The sequence below is a fragment of the Topomyia yanbarensis genome, chromosome 3, assembly GCF_030247195.1.
Source record: "Topomyia yanbarensis strain Yona2022 chromosome 3, ASM3024719v1, whole genome shotgun sequence".
Classification (NCBI taxonomy): Eukaryota; Metazoa; Arthropoda; class Insecta; order Diptera; family Culicidae; genus Topomyia; species Topomyia yanbarensis.
This window is the reverse complement of record NC_080672.1, coordinates 296,410,383-296,427,064: the sequence shown is the minus strand read 5'-3', so window position 1 is coordinate 296,427,064 and position 16,682 is coordinate 296,410,383. Positions and strand designations below refer to the sequence as shown.

Genomic DNA, 16,682 nt, shown 5'->3' with positions numbered 1-16,682 from the left:
TTGCGATAGTGATTAAATCCACACTCTAATAATTACTTCACGCTCGAATACATATTCGAAAAGAAGAATTCAATTCATACGATCACAGAAATACCCATCTGCATTCCAGAGTCACCTACCAATAACTACACATGGGACCATTATTAATAAAAACAATAATTATTATTTCCTACGCACAGCGCGGGTCATATTCCATTCCAACATGCGATGCGGAATTTTTTCATATGAAAAACGCTGCATACAAACATATTCGCTAGAAATAATTTTATCATTCAGCTGTGAATTGTTGTTTGTTTTAAATTGTGCATCGCTTCGGTAGCAAGGCATCTTTAGTAGCGTCCTAAGCAGCTTTTCGTGACATAACCTTTTGTCGATTCCGACAACTTAAGGTGATTCGCATTTGCAAAAAATGGCAAAACATCCTGACTCCTGCAATGGAAGACATAGGATTAAGTCGTTGGGAAACTCTAAGCTTACTCATATTTATCATCCCATTCCACGCTTTTCTTAACTTTCATTCTTCACCGTCTGGCTCTTCCTTGAGTACTCGTAATAAGAATGTCCAGTGGAGGCCCGATTTTATCAGTACCCGATTTTATCAGCCCCCGATTTCATCTACCCCCGATTTTATCAGCTTTTTTAACCCGATTTTATCAGCTTCATATGAAAATTGATAGTTGGTAGTTTGATGTGATCTAGCAGACGAACCAAGTTGAATTCGAGTAAATTTTTTCTTGGGCATATATTTCTTATCTTAGAGATCCGAAAAATGCAAAAACAAACAGGGGGAACTTAGAGTAAATAACCAAAAAAAGTTGCGAGACTATATCTAAGGACCAAAGAAGAATATTTTAAGAGTTTCCTTTTATTAAAAATACAGAAAAATATATGTCCCGATTTTATCAATGTCCCTGTTTTATCAGCTTAAAAATCGCCAAGGGGCTGATAAAAACGGGTCTTCACTGTACTTCATATCTACCAGTCCAGCCCGATTTGAAAAACCTGTTTCAATCCACCTATTGGTGCAATTGTGACTTTCTAAATTATCCAAACTATGATTCCATGAGGTTATGTTTGAACATCTGTAAAATTGATATTATGGTGAGCTTATTTTGGTAAACGGGGTGGGTGTGTGCGGATGGAGTTGAAAGGATGCGGGATTTAGGGATTAAGCTGCATAACCTTTCTATAGGTGGCCATTCAAGAATTACGTAATACTTTTAAAGGGAGAGGGGTTGCGACGCCTTGCGACATGTTGTAACATATGGAGGAGGGGGAGTAAGCTGGAACGTTACGTAACATGTTTGTAAAGAAGAAAAAAATGGTTATGAACGATTTGTAACGTATTATGGGAGGGGGGGGTGAGTGGTTGTAGAGAAATTTATTTATTTATTTATTTATTTATTTATTTATTTATTTATTTATTTATTTCGTCCTTAATTACTAATGTGTATATTTCGTGAATTAAGTATAAATGAAGCAATTTCGGCTTTTACAGAATCATCCTCTTACGCGTTAGAATTTCTTTTGTGTATAAAATATTGTTTTAGTTTCAGTTTAGACATTGTAAAATCAATTGAGTCGCAATAGTGATTATAAATAGAAATCATTCGATTTATGGAGCTATATTTTGCATAGTTTGTGCGAAAAGGAGTTATTGAAAATATACTTCGATTTCGTAGCTGTCGTGAAGGTGCATAAAAGTTCAATTTGGATAAAATTTCAGCTGAATCGATACGATGCGAAACGATATTATTAATGAATGAGAGCATTGCAAATTCGCGACGCTCCTTTAATGTTTGAATATTGATAAGCAAGCAGCGTGCTTCATAAGATGGCAGAGGGAATGCTGTCCATCCTAATTTACGAAGGACAAATAATAAAAACTGTTTTTGTACCGATTCTATTCGTTCTTCATATCTGCTTGAAAAAGGGCACCAAATAATACTGCAATATTCCAATATCGACCTAACATATGCAATATATAATATTTTTATTGTATAAAGATCTTCAAAATGATAGCTAAAGCGTTTTATAAAACTGAGCATGTGTATAATTGTGTTATAATGATCAATAAAATTTAACTTTGAATCTAATATAACACTTAAATCCCTAATTCTTTCCCATTTTACTACAGTCTGATTTCCTAAGGTAATCTCAACATTCGGTGTTTGTCGTTTTCGACTAAAGGTTATTGAATTACACTTTTTCACGTTCAGTTGTAAGAGGCTTTTTTGACACCACATGTGGAAAATTTGTATTTCGTTTTGAAATGTATTAATATCCTCGGCATTTCTTATCTCCAAATAAAGTTTCATATCGTCCGCATAAATTAGTATTTTCAGTTTTTTGAGAATGAAGGAGATATCGTTCACGTATAAAATAAACAATAGAAGGCCTAAATGAGAGCCTTGTGGAACTCCTGAGGTGACTTCAATTGGATTAGATTGCTTTCCTTTAAATTAAATTATTTGCTGACGTTCGGAGAGATATGATTCTAACCATGTAAGTAGCCCAGGCTCAATGCCGATCTTTGTCAATTTATAAAGTAACATTGGGATGTCAATGCGATCAAATGCTTTACTAAAGTCTGTATAAAGTGCCTCCACGTAGTTTCCATTATCCATTGCAATCAGTGTATAATTAATAAATTCTAGTAAGTTTGTTGAGGTCGAACGACCTTTGAAGAAGCCATGCTGGAGGTTGGAAATTCTGTTTTTTATTTGAAGAAATATTTTTTCGTTAATGATTGTTTCGAAAAGTTTCGGAATACAGGAGAATATGGCTATCCCACGATAATTACGTACGTCAGATTTTTTGCCAGATTTATATATAGGCACTAAAAAAGATTTTTCCATATTTTAGGGAACTGTCCAGATTGCAAAGACATATTAAACAGCCAGAACAATGGGGCAGTTAACTCGGTTGCTAGGTTATTCATAAATAATGGTGGGATTCCATCAGGGCCAGAACCTTTTGATACATCTAAATGTTTTAGAGAATTGAAAATGTCTTCCACTATGACATGATTGACACTAATATCCAAAGGAAAATCGGGAAGAAAAGCGAAGTAATTGCGATCACGGTCTTGTTCAGAAAAAGTCCTATATATTTCTTGGAAGAATGTTGCAAATAGGTTGCAGATTTGTTCCGAGCTATCACGTACGTTGTCATCCAAGTGCATTGTTGATGGGAAATTGTCTGATTTTAATTTAGTTTTTACGTAGTTGAAAAAAGTCTTTGGACAAGATTTGATCTGCTGTTCCGTTTTTGAGTTATAATCCGCAAGTGCAGAGTCTATGGCCATATTTAGTTTATCGCAAATATCGAAATATTTTTCCAAGTGCTCATTGTTTTAGTTTTTCTTATATAGCTTATGGGCATTTTGCTTCCTATTTTTCAAACTCTTAATTTGTCTATTATACCAAACGGGATGCTTCGAGTTGCCGTGTCGTCTTTTTTTCTTAATAGGCACCTCTTCATGAATTATCTTGAAAATAATTTTGTAAAATACGTCCACAGCGGTTACAATATTTCCTTCATTTCTAAGGCTATTTTGCCAGTCGACACTACTTAGCTGCCGCCTGATATTGTCATAATTGGCTTTATGGTATTCAAAGACTTCCTCAAAGTCACAATCGCTGGGTTTGAATTTCATGGATGAATAAGGAAAATTCAATAGCAGTATGAAATGCTTCATTTTTCCACAAAGGAGTTAGAGATTCAGATACACAGAAGTCTTCCTGAATGTTTGTAAATAAAAGATCAAGATAGCAATTCTGTCGATTTTTTACGTGATTTATTTGATTTAGTCCTATGCTAGCAGTTTTGTCGAAAATATACTGCAATGTTTCGTTTTCTCCCACGACTGGGATTAAAATATGTTCGTTTTCAGATTACGGAATAAAATCTGCGTTGCGTTGGTTAAAGTCTCCGTAAATGTGAACTTTAACCTCGGCTGGGAGCTCAGAAAAAAATTGTTCAGCAATTTGTAAAAAAGCTTCGTACGATATTATATTAGCATGCTCTGGTGGGAAATATACAGAGGCAAAAACATGCATTTCGCCGGCAATGTTTGATTTAACCCACACATGTTCAAATTCCTTAAACTTCACTGTGACTAGAATTTCTGAATTAAATTGAGCCAAAATACCCACAAGAACTCCCCCGCCAGACTTCTTTTGAGATTCGTGAAGATTTCGGTCGTCTCTGAATACGTTGAAACCACTGCCGAAAATTTCTTCACTTTTTACGCTATCATCCCAGCTAGTTTCAGTTCCTAATATAACCAAAAATGACGAACCTAATATACGTTTATGAATTTCTGCCATTTTGGCTGGACTTTTCATCCTATTAAAATTGTGACAATACATTAATAATTCTATCGCAGTCTTTTTTGTATTTGTGACAATTTGTTACATGGGGGAGGAGGGAGTCATTTTTCGGTTTAGATGGGAAATTTACCTGTGATCGGATTCTTTTACTCATAACTCCGGAACCAATACTCCGTTCAAATGAAATTCTTTAGCAATCAAAGTGAATACTATAATTTTCTTTAAAGACTAAGATTCTGAGAATCGAGTTAACAATATATGAGAAACAGGTGTGAATCTAATTTCGGAACTTAGCCATTTCCTGAGATCTTCCGGAATACTCAACAATGGAGTGAGCAAACCGCATTTTATATCTATCTTTTAATTCTTGGTTTGTAAAAATCGGTTCAGTTATCACCGGATAACCGATATGACTTCAATTCTGGAATTACCCACGAAAACCGGTACTTCCGGAATTGTCGATAGTGAACAATAAATTCGAAGATTTTTTGTTTAGTCACCAGTGATCTGGATCTGTCAATCGAAGTCATTTGATGTCCATTTCAATAGATTTTTATTCTCTTGAGGAAATACGATTGCAACAGTTTATATAGGACATTCCTGTATGACCTGACTTACCAAGCTATAACTCCGTTGCGTTGCGTTGCGTTGCGTTGTGACGATGATTTTGGCGGATTGCACACTGACTTCATCATGTTTGACTGCTGATTATCTAATAAGAGTTGCTTAGGAAATGGTAAGTAGGAATTCATACCAATTCGACCCATATTAAAACCTCAACAGCATGATAGCCATCATTGCCGGCCGCCCCCATCTCCATCGTTCACGGGGAAGGATAAAGGATAAGGTAGCCAGGAAGTGTTGATGCTCCACCTACTTAACGGAAGGACGACGATTCATCAGACTCTTCCATAGGTGTCGCGGAGTTGGTAGTTTGGAAGGGTATCAGGTCTAGGATTCGCTCCAAGCAAGCGATGCGACCTGTAAAGCATATTTTATTACGTAGTTGTTTAGTTAGTCTTCGAGTGCACGATCACTCGAAAAAGAGATCTTCTTTAGTTTTTGGTTTTTTTTAAACTCTGGGCAGCCGGCTACCGAGAGTATACTATGTTCCCTAAACAAAAGCAATTTGAACTCCACTCGAAGTGACACATTATATAGGCAAAAATAGCGCGAGATGTTATAAATCAGGGAAAGTATTTCTTATTTTCCATATCAGATTTGTGGAATACAAGTATACGAGCGATAATAACGAACACTGGAGGGAAATATAAAGGATTGTTAACCTGATGCACGGGCTTGTTAGCAATAACGGAGCTTGAAATTAGGTTCATAAAAACAGACGCGGCGAATTTTCAATACGTATTGACCCGTGATCATAGATACTAGTCAGATTATTCGTATTGGGGCTAATTTCCGATCAACTATTCATTTTTACGGCAATGTTTTCTCGACTAGATCTGTTCGCACCCTCTCATTCTGCTACTATCGGCAGAAGGCTGATAGCACCCAGTCGTCGCCGGTCTAAGGACCAAATGTCATCAATAGACTTAGACTCGCGTGGAGGCATGAGATAGGAAACTTGTGAGAATTTTGTTATCCCACCGTTTGACGACCTGACTTACCAAGCTATAACTCCGGAACAAAAAGTCAGATATGAATAAAATTTAATAGTAGTTAATGGAAATGTTTCAATTGAAATCAAGTTTGTAAATATCGATCCAGAATTCACTGGAAAATAGGTGTGACAGTAACTTGGAGCTCGGCAAGTTTCCCGGGGGCATTAACAAATCGTTATAGGTGATTAATGTGGTAAAAGCTACTATAAGTGGTCATCAGTAATCTAGATCCGCAAATCTTGTTAAAACCATGCTAATATGTACTACATCATTTGGGCATCATGGTGGTACCAGTTTATATGGAAATTTGCTGCGTGACCGCACTCTTCCAACCGTAACTCTGGAACCGAAAGAACGATCAACTAAAAATTCAATAGCAGCTTTTGGGAGCGTCATACAGTTTATGTGACACTAAGTTTGTACAAATCGTTTCAGCCATCTCTGAGAAAAATGAGTGACATTCGAAAATACATACCCACGCAAAGACACACACACACATACATACTTCGAATGCCCTAGGTTCGAAGAAGTTCGAAGGGCTATACCTGGTATGACAGTTGACTATATCTTCGAAGAGATATGCCACGACGAGCATATCTGTAATGCTGTCAACATAGTGGTTACGAGTATACTCTCCGAGTTACACAGAAAGTGGCGAAGAGCTGCAGTATTCTGTGCTGCAGTGGCGACCTTTAGATGTTTAGGATACCGACCCACCCCAACATGACCGGGAAAGGCGAGAACCTCTTTGGCAGCAAAAATCGGCAGCGGATCTCTAATAAACGCGCTATTGAAAGGCTGCCTGCGTACGTACACGGCAAGCTCACCAACTGATGGAGAGACTCGACACACTAGTACAGCTATTGAGTGTCTATCAAAAAGGTTGAGGCGTTACACTGACTCCGCGAAACTACGACAACAAAATTAGATGTTCAGTGAAAACGAGCGAGCGTTCAATTACAGGAGTTCCTCGCACAACATCGCGGGGGTCAACCGTGGCTAAGGCGTGAGAAGGAATGGACAGGCGAAGAAATTGACGAGACGTCACCATCGAAAGCAATGATGTACACGAGGCTACGCGGTACTTCAGAAATTGGGGACACCTGGAGCATACGGTGCTCAATGCTTTTGGTACAAGAAGCTGACCGCCCAAGTAGCAGTTGCAACATGTTGAAAGTTTTAAATGTTGCACAACTGCTACACAATATTTTTTTATTGTTGGATATATTTGAAAAGAATTTCTACGGGTTTTTAAACTGATTCTGCTATAGAGCTACTATAGAGCTGGCCAATAGTGTTAAGTATGCAAACATCAATAACAGTTGTGAAACTAATCAGAAACTTTGCTAACTTGCACAAACAGTCTAACAAGTTGCAAATGCCTCTTTGTTTGCCATTCCACCCTTAAACAGAACTGTCCAACTAACCAGTACTCGACAAATGGCACAGCTATTGTTTTCATTATTTTGCTGCAATTAGGAACATGTTGCACAACATACAAACAAAGTACGCTTTTTCCATAACATAGTTATTACCAAGAGAGTTTCAAATACTATACAGTAACAAAGCGTGCTACTCGGGCGTTGTACATCCCACACGTTACACGTGCTTATTGCCGGATTTCATTACCCGTGGTACATCAACTACCCCCCTCCAATGACAGCAACACGTCCAACCCACCAAGGTACAGACCAATTACCTGTCTATAGGATCCGGCACTCGATGTGTAACCAAGTTCAGAGCTTTCACGCAGCTGTCACACCGGTATCAGCTATCTATAAATTGGTTGAATAACAGCTCGGAGTCTTGTTTACAAGCATACATAGCATTTTGCCAAAAGCGAACGCAAAAAAAGTGATTTGGGACGAAATTCAAAAGTAGGATTTGCTTTGCTTGGCCGAGAGCGGTCAAATTCCGAACATTGTTTTTTTTTTCGAAGGACTGAAAACTCATTGTTTGATCTCAAATTTCTAAGACCAGGAGCTGTTTGCTTCGACTCTATGTTAGAGCTATTATATTTGGTAGCCTCTCAAACGAGAAATGTATGCCTCTACAAAGAATCTCATCTGCCTATATTTTAGAAGCAATTAAAGATGTCCCCACGTGGGAATCGTCTTCATAATATTTTAACTAAAGATTACTTAGCACATCTTTTAAGGGAACCCTTCATATTTCCTGGGCACTGTTTCTACACGAGACATGGTAATAGATCACGTGGACTCGTCCCGCAATGTATCCCCTTTCGATTCTCTGCGTAATTGTCACACCGATACTTATTGCTACTTGTATTTGCAGCAATGCTGCAATGCATGACTTACGGTACAAACAGCCGAACAGGCAGACGATCCTTGTCGAAGAAAACGCATAGCAGTCCCACCAAAGGTACGAGTTTGAAGTGACACAGAGGCATCATTGTTCTGTTCAGTGCGATTGCCATTCAAAATCTTTGCTCACTTGAGCAAGAGGTCATTGAAACAGCGAACCCTTTGCTTCAGTAGATCGACGAATGACAAACACGAATCGGTGATCACACTGTCAATCTCAAATTTGTAAACGGGTGTGTGTAGCGGGTGGTCCTTCATAAAACACTTGTCCCTTGTAAAGTCATTCACTTGCTTTCAGATAGAAAACCATACTTCTTTTTTATCTGAGCGAACTTTCGAGATATTTATCATGGCTGAATATTTCTGCGCCAGTTCTTTCGAAATCTATAGAATACATTGCGGATTATCTTTTATTCGAAAAACTATTGTCCAAACAAGTTCAATGTATATGATTTTAAACAGTAAGTCGGAGTCTTTGATTTTTTTATCTTCAGTTGTATCGTTTCAGAAGAGATTTTTTATATACGGGACATTTTTTTTGTAAAATGCGAATTTTTGAGAATCCTGGATCAACTCAGGTAATCGTTTCAATCCCATTTTTTTCTAGGGCTTGTCAAATAAAACAAATGTGAATCTTCTAATAGAAAACAAACAAATATGGATAATTTCAATACAATACAATAAACAAACAAAAATGATTAGTTTTCAGAGAATTGGAATGGAATTAGCTTTAAAAGATGTTACGATTAAAAATAGGTCAAACAAAGATGTGTGTATATCAGTCAAACTTTTTATTACAAAATCAAATCATAGAATAACGAAACAATATTCACTCAAACACTCCTTTCATCAAGTTTTGCAATCTTTTTGGTGTCTTTCCTCGCCGCATTGAAATGATTATTGAAGTAAATCCATTGAAAATAAAAAATCGCAGTTTACACAAAGTTTAATACAAGCGAATGACCATGAGGTTAAAACTTTTATAATCAAATATAAAAAAAAGTTTTATAATTCTCACAATTTCCATCCAATTTTAATCAAATAGGGCTTGTGTATCTATTAGTATCTTTAACGTCCCCCTGAAAATAAATATTTTTAAGATTGCATTAACTTCTTGGCCGGCCGCACTTTCATTTCATTTCAAAAAATGATGAAAAATTATAAAAGAAGTTCAACAAACTCGTGAACAACGTCAAAACCATTAGTCATCATTAGCCATTAAAACTAAATGATCAGACGACCGAAATAAAGTCACTTACTTTTGAATTGGCATTAAAATATTGTATATCAATGCACGATATTTTGATTTTCTTGTAGTATTTCTAATTTTAACAAAAAAGTTCATTTTTTTAACATTTAACTCAAAAACTTTTCAACTGCACGATTTTTTACTTCATTTTCGAATTCAGCACACGATTTCATATCGGAAACAAAGGTCGAATATTACAGTTGTTTTTTTTTATTTTTTTGTTGTAAACTAGTGATTGTACATTGGTTCCAATTCGCGTTTCGTAAGCCCAACGCGTGTTGGTTTGAATTCGATCGGAATGTTGTACTCCCGCAATTTATTCTAATTACTCATTTCCACTTCGCAGCCCAGGCAACGATACTTTACTGTTTGTATTGTGAATATGCAACAAAGCGGTAGACAGAATTAAACCAATTTCGTAAGCCAAATAGAGTCTTAAATCGCAGCCGTGACATGTCTTTTCACCTTGCGATTTACGTCATTGCCATATGTCACAAATGTTCCAAAACATATTCATTCATCAACCTAACAACCAATTCGGAACAAACACTCTTTGTTCTGAATCATTTCCTTCCAGTCACCGTGTAATTTTCTTTTGCATAGCTTCTGTTATCTGCGAATCTCGTAGCCTCCGCGAGGCCAAGAAGCATATGAAATTTCGTGCTAACGATTCTGTTCCTTTGCACCTCAGTTCTTCATATGGCATCTTCAAATTCTATGTTGAACAAAAAATATACGGCGCATCCTGCTTCCTCAATTCAATGTCTCTTCGATTATAATGACATTTGATTTTGACTTCCACTACATCATACGAATCAGCACGAGCTGTGTCAGAAAGCCATACTCTACAATTATCTGCAACAGTGCGTTTCGTTGCACTGAATCGTACGCTACTCTCAAATCCACAAGTAGATAATGAATCCGCATTAAAGTGACACTAGAGTGTTCCGGTAGCTAGACGTATCCAATTTTATTCAGATTTGGAGCACACCCACTGGTACAAGAAATCGACTCACGAGTGGGCCGATGATCACAACTGGTACCGGAGTGTGTTTCATTCTCCTACGGTTGATTCATGGTCTTCACGACAACGTGACTCTCAACTATCTTATTTCGACATCTAGTCACTACTAGCATTCGGCTCTTAGACTGGTTTTTCTCATCACTCATTCTTTGATACGTTAAATCGAATCAGCTGCTTCGATATTTTTTCTCGTACATATATCGCACAGCCCTTCTGTGGCTGTTGTGATGACCGCATCATGAACCTGTGACATTCAGATTCAGATCGTTCTTCGATCACTTTGTTAGTATTTGGGGATAATTCCACAAGCGCTGTATATTCAATCGCATAGTCCTCTCTGCAACCGGTGATTCCCCACCCCCAAATAACGGTTCGAATAAACCTTCGGTCCTTGAAAGGCCATCCATCCATGACGTCAAAGCAGTGCTGACCGTCGATAAAGGTGTGCTTGCAAATATGTCTACGTCTATTCGTCCCGCAGCTCTAGGATCGTGAGGGTGTTTTTTTCTATTCTGTACGGTGTGTGATAATAGATACTTTATTTCGGTTTTCCCGTTGCGTTTTTTGTTCAATGTATAATTCGCGCAGTGTGAGGATTTCCCTCATTTTATAATTCGCGCAGTGTGAGGATTAAACAGTAGCCAGTTGTATTTTTGTATGATATGTGCATCGATAAAAACTAGTTTAAAGACAAGTGCAGTTTATGTTATTTTCTAAATACAACCTAAATAAACTTTTCTCGTCTGAGGGTGGTGACCCCGTATGAAGACTGTTTACCCTGAAAATTCGATAGTTCCTTCTTCGGAAGGCCAAATGTACGTCGCGTCAGGATCGACCCCTAAGAATCCCGACTCAAATGATATCCAGAACTTGCGATTCATTGTGGGATTTTTCGACCCAAAGACAAATCCTCATATTTGAATTTGTTAAAAATTGGTTCGCTCGGAGAAACACAGGATCGAAACAGTCAGTTCAAAGCAGAAGAAAATATTTCTACGAACTATCGCGTCTGCATTCCCGCTCGGGAAGTCGAGATTGAGGGAGTGGTCAATTCCATGTTCCGCATAGAAGCTATCCTGGAAAAATCTTATGCGTTACCATAAGAGGTTTTTCTCAGAAATGCTAAATTTGCCACACCACCACCTCCAAACTTCTATGCTCTCGTATCTTCTAACCAGGGCGACTTTGGTGGCTCACAAGGGGGAGCCTGAACTGGACTGCCTCAGTGTTATAAAAATTGGAGGAATATTTCGTTTTCTAAAGTTCCCTGTAAACGTACTTAGAAAATAACATTACCGAGATATTATGTACAAAGACCATTGAGAAGTCACGTCTCCCACGCACAGCTGGGTCTGAAAACAACACTGTCCCAATGATATGTCGTAATCGAAATAAACGTATCTGTAAGCACAAATAAAGTGAAGTGGTAGCTAATTGCTTTTCAGAAAATCCTTTATCTAGTTCTAAAAAGAATATTTCGAAAAACCTGAACTAATTGTTAGTTTTTTTTTAATCTGGAGGTCGTATCAAGGACATATATTCGAATAATCAAAATTTATTCTTTAGATGAATGATAAAATGAATTTTATCATTATTTTACTACTTCCGCCATAAAACTGCGACTCCGCACCAATCATTGTATTTCTGTAGCTGTGACTTTTAACCGCCGCGATCGAACAACTCGGAAACATAAGCGAATAATTGACTTTCCATCCGTCAGCGGGGAGGTAAGGTAATATGAATAATTGCTAAATCATCGTTCAATAAAACGATGCAGCCGATCGGATCTCATCCATTCCAGTCCACCCACCCACCTACTCACTCGTCATGCCAGTGCCAGTGCCAGTCAACCATCGGTAACTAAAAACGGTACCTCTCGGATCCGTTGTCATGTCCGCACGAGTGAGCTTGTGAGGAATCCGGCACTCGTTTTGTCCATCGGCAGTCGGTGGCAATTAACTGCAGTTTCCCATTTTTATAACCACACCACCAACCACCGACCGCTACCATTGCGCACCATTCTCACTCATGTGTATACTACACACATATGGGTTATTGGAGCTGCCACCGATGTGCATGGTGTCGCTCATAATGTTGCTCCGGAGACGGATGGACGAACGAACGGGCGAACATCTGATGCTAATAGAATAGTACAACGCCGCTTCGTTCGGTTACAACATGCCGTCATCGTCGTCGTCGTCGGTGTCGACCATTTGGTTGTTGGTCTGTCTGCATAAACATTACATAGTAGGTATAGCTGGATGGTTTCTCTTGCAGTTTGTTTAGCTAAATGGAATTTTCGAGCAATTAAAACTGCTTCTTTTGGACATCATCGAGACCAGTTGAACTTTGGAGGTGATTTTTTTCTACTCATTCTTCGTGCTGCGGCCGGGCACAGAATTGTCACATTTCGAGAATATTGCACATACTTTGCTCGTTACGAGCGCCGAGAATTCCCAGCTGATCAATCTTGAATCGTAAACGAACTTTTAATCTTAATTTTCAATCGAATGAAATGCAATTGATCTCCTGAAAAAAACCCCGCTCTTGAAAGTTTAATATCCTCCGATGATTTCTCCCCGAGCGAGATACTGAGCATAGTAAAAACACTTTCGATTTTTATTTCGAACCCTTGTCTGCCACGGGCAACGACGAAGGTCCAATTATCGCAATTATACGCAACTCATTCAGCAAAAGGAAATTTCAATCAACGGCTATAATGCTGCACCCGGGCTGATCAGTGAGCACTCGTGGATTGGCGCGTACCAATGGTGCAACAGGTTACTATCATCAGATATCTTCAGATAGGCCGGTGCGCTGCTGGCTGCAGTTGGCATTGCATTAAGCACTTCAACCGACGTGCGGTGTGCGGAGACCACCTCCGGAGAGATAATGAACCATGCGAGTGTGAATCAGAAGATCAATCTGACAACCTCGGGCGTAACGGAGAGGCGTGCCGAGATCGGGTGAACTATTCGAATCGAAAGTATGAACTGTTGTATATTGTTTTCCTTATTTTTCGATGTATCAATAATTGTAATGAAAATATGGGTTTCAGTAAAATTCAATTACGTGTTAAAATTAACAAAAATTGCGACGAAACTAGAAATCAAATAATATTCTAGACGGCTTGTAAAATGTAAGTGAACAAAAAAGTTTTCTGATAATATGGATGTGGTTGCCACATGGTTATAATATTTAATAAATAAATCAGAACTAGTGCGCGTAACTTTGCAAACAAAGTAAATTTAGAGCCGTTTCGATATAAACATGATGACTGTAGAGTTCGTAGTTGCTACTCCGTAAATGACCAGAACAAGCGAAATTGCACAGAAAATCAACGAATGGGGCCTGGGAGTAGCTATCCATTCTCAATGTGCACGTTTTGAGAGTTCAATACTTTGAAATGCTGATAACGGCGCCGGTCACGTCCTTACAGTCATCGGGAAAGGGAGGGATGTTAGTGTAACAAACGTTGTTATGTAGTATTGCAACATTTGAACAATACTTCCTTAACTTTTCATTGCAAAATATTGAAAATCGGGCTTAAATCGTCTTGAAATTTTGCATCGCATTCGCAGTTCTATTTCACATCATTGCCCTGGAAACTACGGGAGCGTGTTACAAAAAGATTATTATTATTACTTCTACAGCAAAATGTTAGGCATTTCTTTTAACGAAAATCACATTTCGGTTTCAAAATGCAACGAAAAATTCAAAAATCGAAAAAAGGCGCCCATTATTACCTGGGGAATGATGTGAAGAAGAACCGGCCCTGTTATCAACTTTTTAATGGAACGAGATATAAAGATGGTGTCGACGGCAAAGTTGTATGTCAGGTAATTATAAATATATCTTCTGAAGATACCAACTTTGTAGGTCCTACAGGTTTTGAAATATGGCGCATTTTTTAAAACATAATGTTTTAAATAAAACCTTCCATATCTCGAAACATACAGGACCTACAAAGTTTGCATCTTCAGAAGATATGTTTAAAATGATAGAACCTACAACTTTCTGAAGACACTGATTCAACTAAATAAAGCGCTAAGTGCCATACAGCAACTCTTCCAAAGATACCAAAGACGATATAAATAAATAAAATAAATAACTCTATAACGAATGATAATAATTGATTCCACGTTTTTCAACTTTCCGACCACAAATTACCGTTTTTCTTTTAATTCCTTATTTCTCTGTGAACTTTCAATGTAGAGACATGATCCTTCACTGGAGTTTTCGTAAAAGTTTGCTCAATAATGTACATTTGTGTAAGAAACATATATTAGATAGAAAATAGCCACACATAGCAAGTGTATGAGCGACCCTTACCTTCAGGAACGACTATTTGGGCCGAAACGTCAACGTACAATGCAATCCAACTAAAACAGCATTAAATCGAGCTCACCGATATGTGAGCTACAACACAAAATTTATTGATTGCGAATCGATTGACTATTTTTTTTCTTAAAACCTCGAAAAACGAACTAGAAAACTTTAACTTCCATAAGACTTAATGTGGGGTTAGCCCTTTTTGGACGCCAGCTTGTACTGGGGTTACCTCCTTGGTCAACTTTGACTCAAAGCAAAAAATCTAAAAATTATTTTCAAAGTTCTTAAATGGCAGTACACGTGGATCACTTGGAACTATCAAAAAATGAAAAAATGTCAAATCAAAAATGTCGATTTCGGAAAAAATGTGGGTTAGCCCCTTTTGGACGCCAGCCATTTATATATAGAAATTAGTGAAGATTTCAACCACCGTGTCTTCGTAAATACACAAGTCACGTCGAAACCCGTAAAATGATCTAAATTGATCAGTGTTACGAAATTTCAAAATCAGTTACCTATTTCTGCTTGCATTTACCGAAACCGACATTCAGATTCAACGCCTCCCTCATTCATTCACTTTTCAGCTGACTGAAATTTTATGCAGAATCGAATGCTTGAGTGCAGAGGAAATATAAATTCATTCACCAACCAAAGCATTCATTTGTTATTATGTGGACAGTTTTAAGGCAGAAGTTAGCATCTTCTACATTTTCGAGCATAAGGGAACTGCGTAATCTATATTTCGTGCACTTTTGATCAATAATCCCTCTCAGAGCTAGAATAGAAATAAAATTCACCTTGCTTATGAAACCGAACATGTCCGTACCTGAAAGCGCTGCGTCGGCCGAACGAATGACGATTGAAACGAACCAAAAATTTCATTCATCGCTGCGGCCGTGAATTGAATTTTGTTTTCTTTCAAGTTCAGGCAACGATGTCAATGAGCTCTGAAATTGATTCAACGAAGTTACTATCATTTTATTTAGTTGATATCAAACTAATAAAGGACCGAACATACTACGTGCGGGGGTGAGGTCAGAACACAAGTGATCTGCGTACAAGGCAATCGACTTTCCAATAGGGGATCATTCATAATTTACGTAACGCTTTTAGGGGGGAGGGTGTATGACAAAGTTTGACATGTTGTGTCATATAGGGAGGGGGGGGGGGTAAGCTAGAACTTTACGTAACATGTTTTTATGTGGGGAGGAGGGAGTCAATTATGAGCAATTGTTGCGTTACGTAATTTATGAATGGTCCCTAACGCTGACCCAGCCTTGTAATCAGAGAGTGCCTCGGTGAAGAAGCGAGAATCACGGAGTACACTTTAACACGGGAAGTAACTCTGTTATGTGCAGGGCCCTCAAAAAAGGAAATTCCCGGGCACTCTAAGATATAATTACTAGCGATTAAAATGATAAACCAGAATATCACAGCGAAGATTCAAGATTTTCAAAATGAAACATATTATAATGGCAATTGGATAGCTTTCGAAGGCTAGAAATAAAATATATTACGTGGCGTTTCACTTAATAGCAGTTGCATAATGTAGCAATACTCATAAAATATATACAGAATTAAAATGTGGTAATCTGACCTTCATAGTTGCATGACGTTGTTTGAGGATGAAGAGTGCTAAGGAGGAATAGTTCACTGTCTACCATTTAACCAGACCAGATAAAAAATTCTTCGTATTCCGTGATGTGTTTAAGGTGGTTTTCGTAAACCAAGCTCAAATTTCCTTATGTCTAAAATGCTTTTAATAGTACGGTTTTCACATATTCAATCATAACTTGCTAA

The 16,682-nt window shown here is 37.9% G+C and overlaps 1 protein-coding gene across 1 annotated transcript in view; it reads left to right on the top strand.

The window, feature by feature from the left end:
- Positions 1–16,682, top strand: part of LOC131691235 (uncharacterized) — a 487,454-nt gene that overhangs the window by 381,114 nt on the left and 89,658 nt on the right. The gene's annotated exons all lie outside the window — the stretch shown is intronic.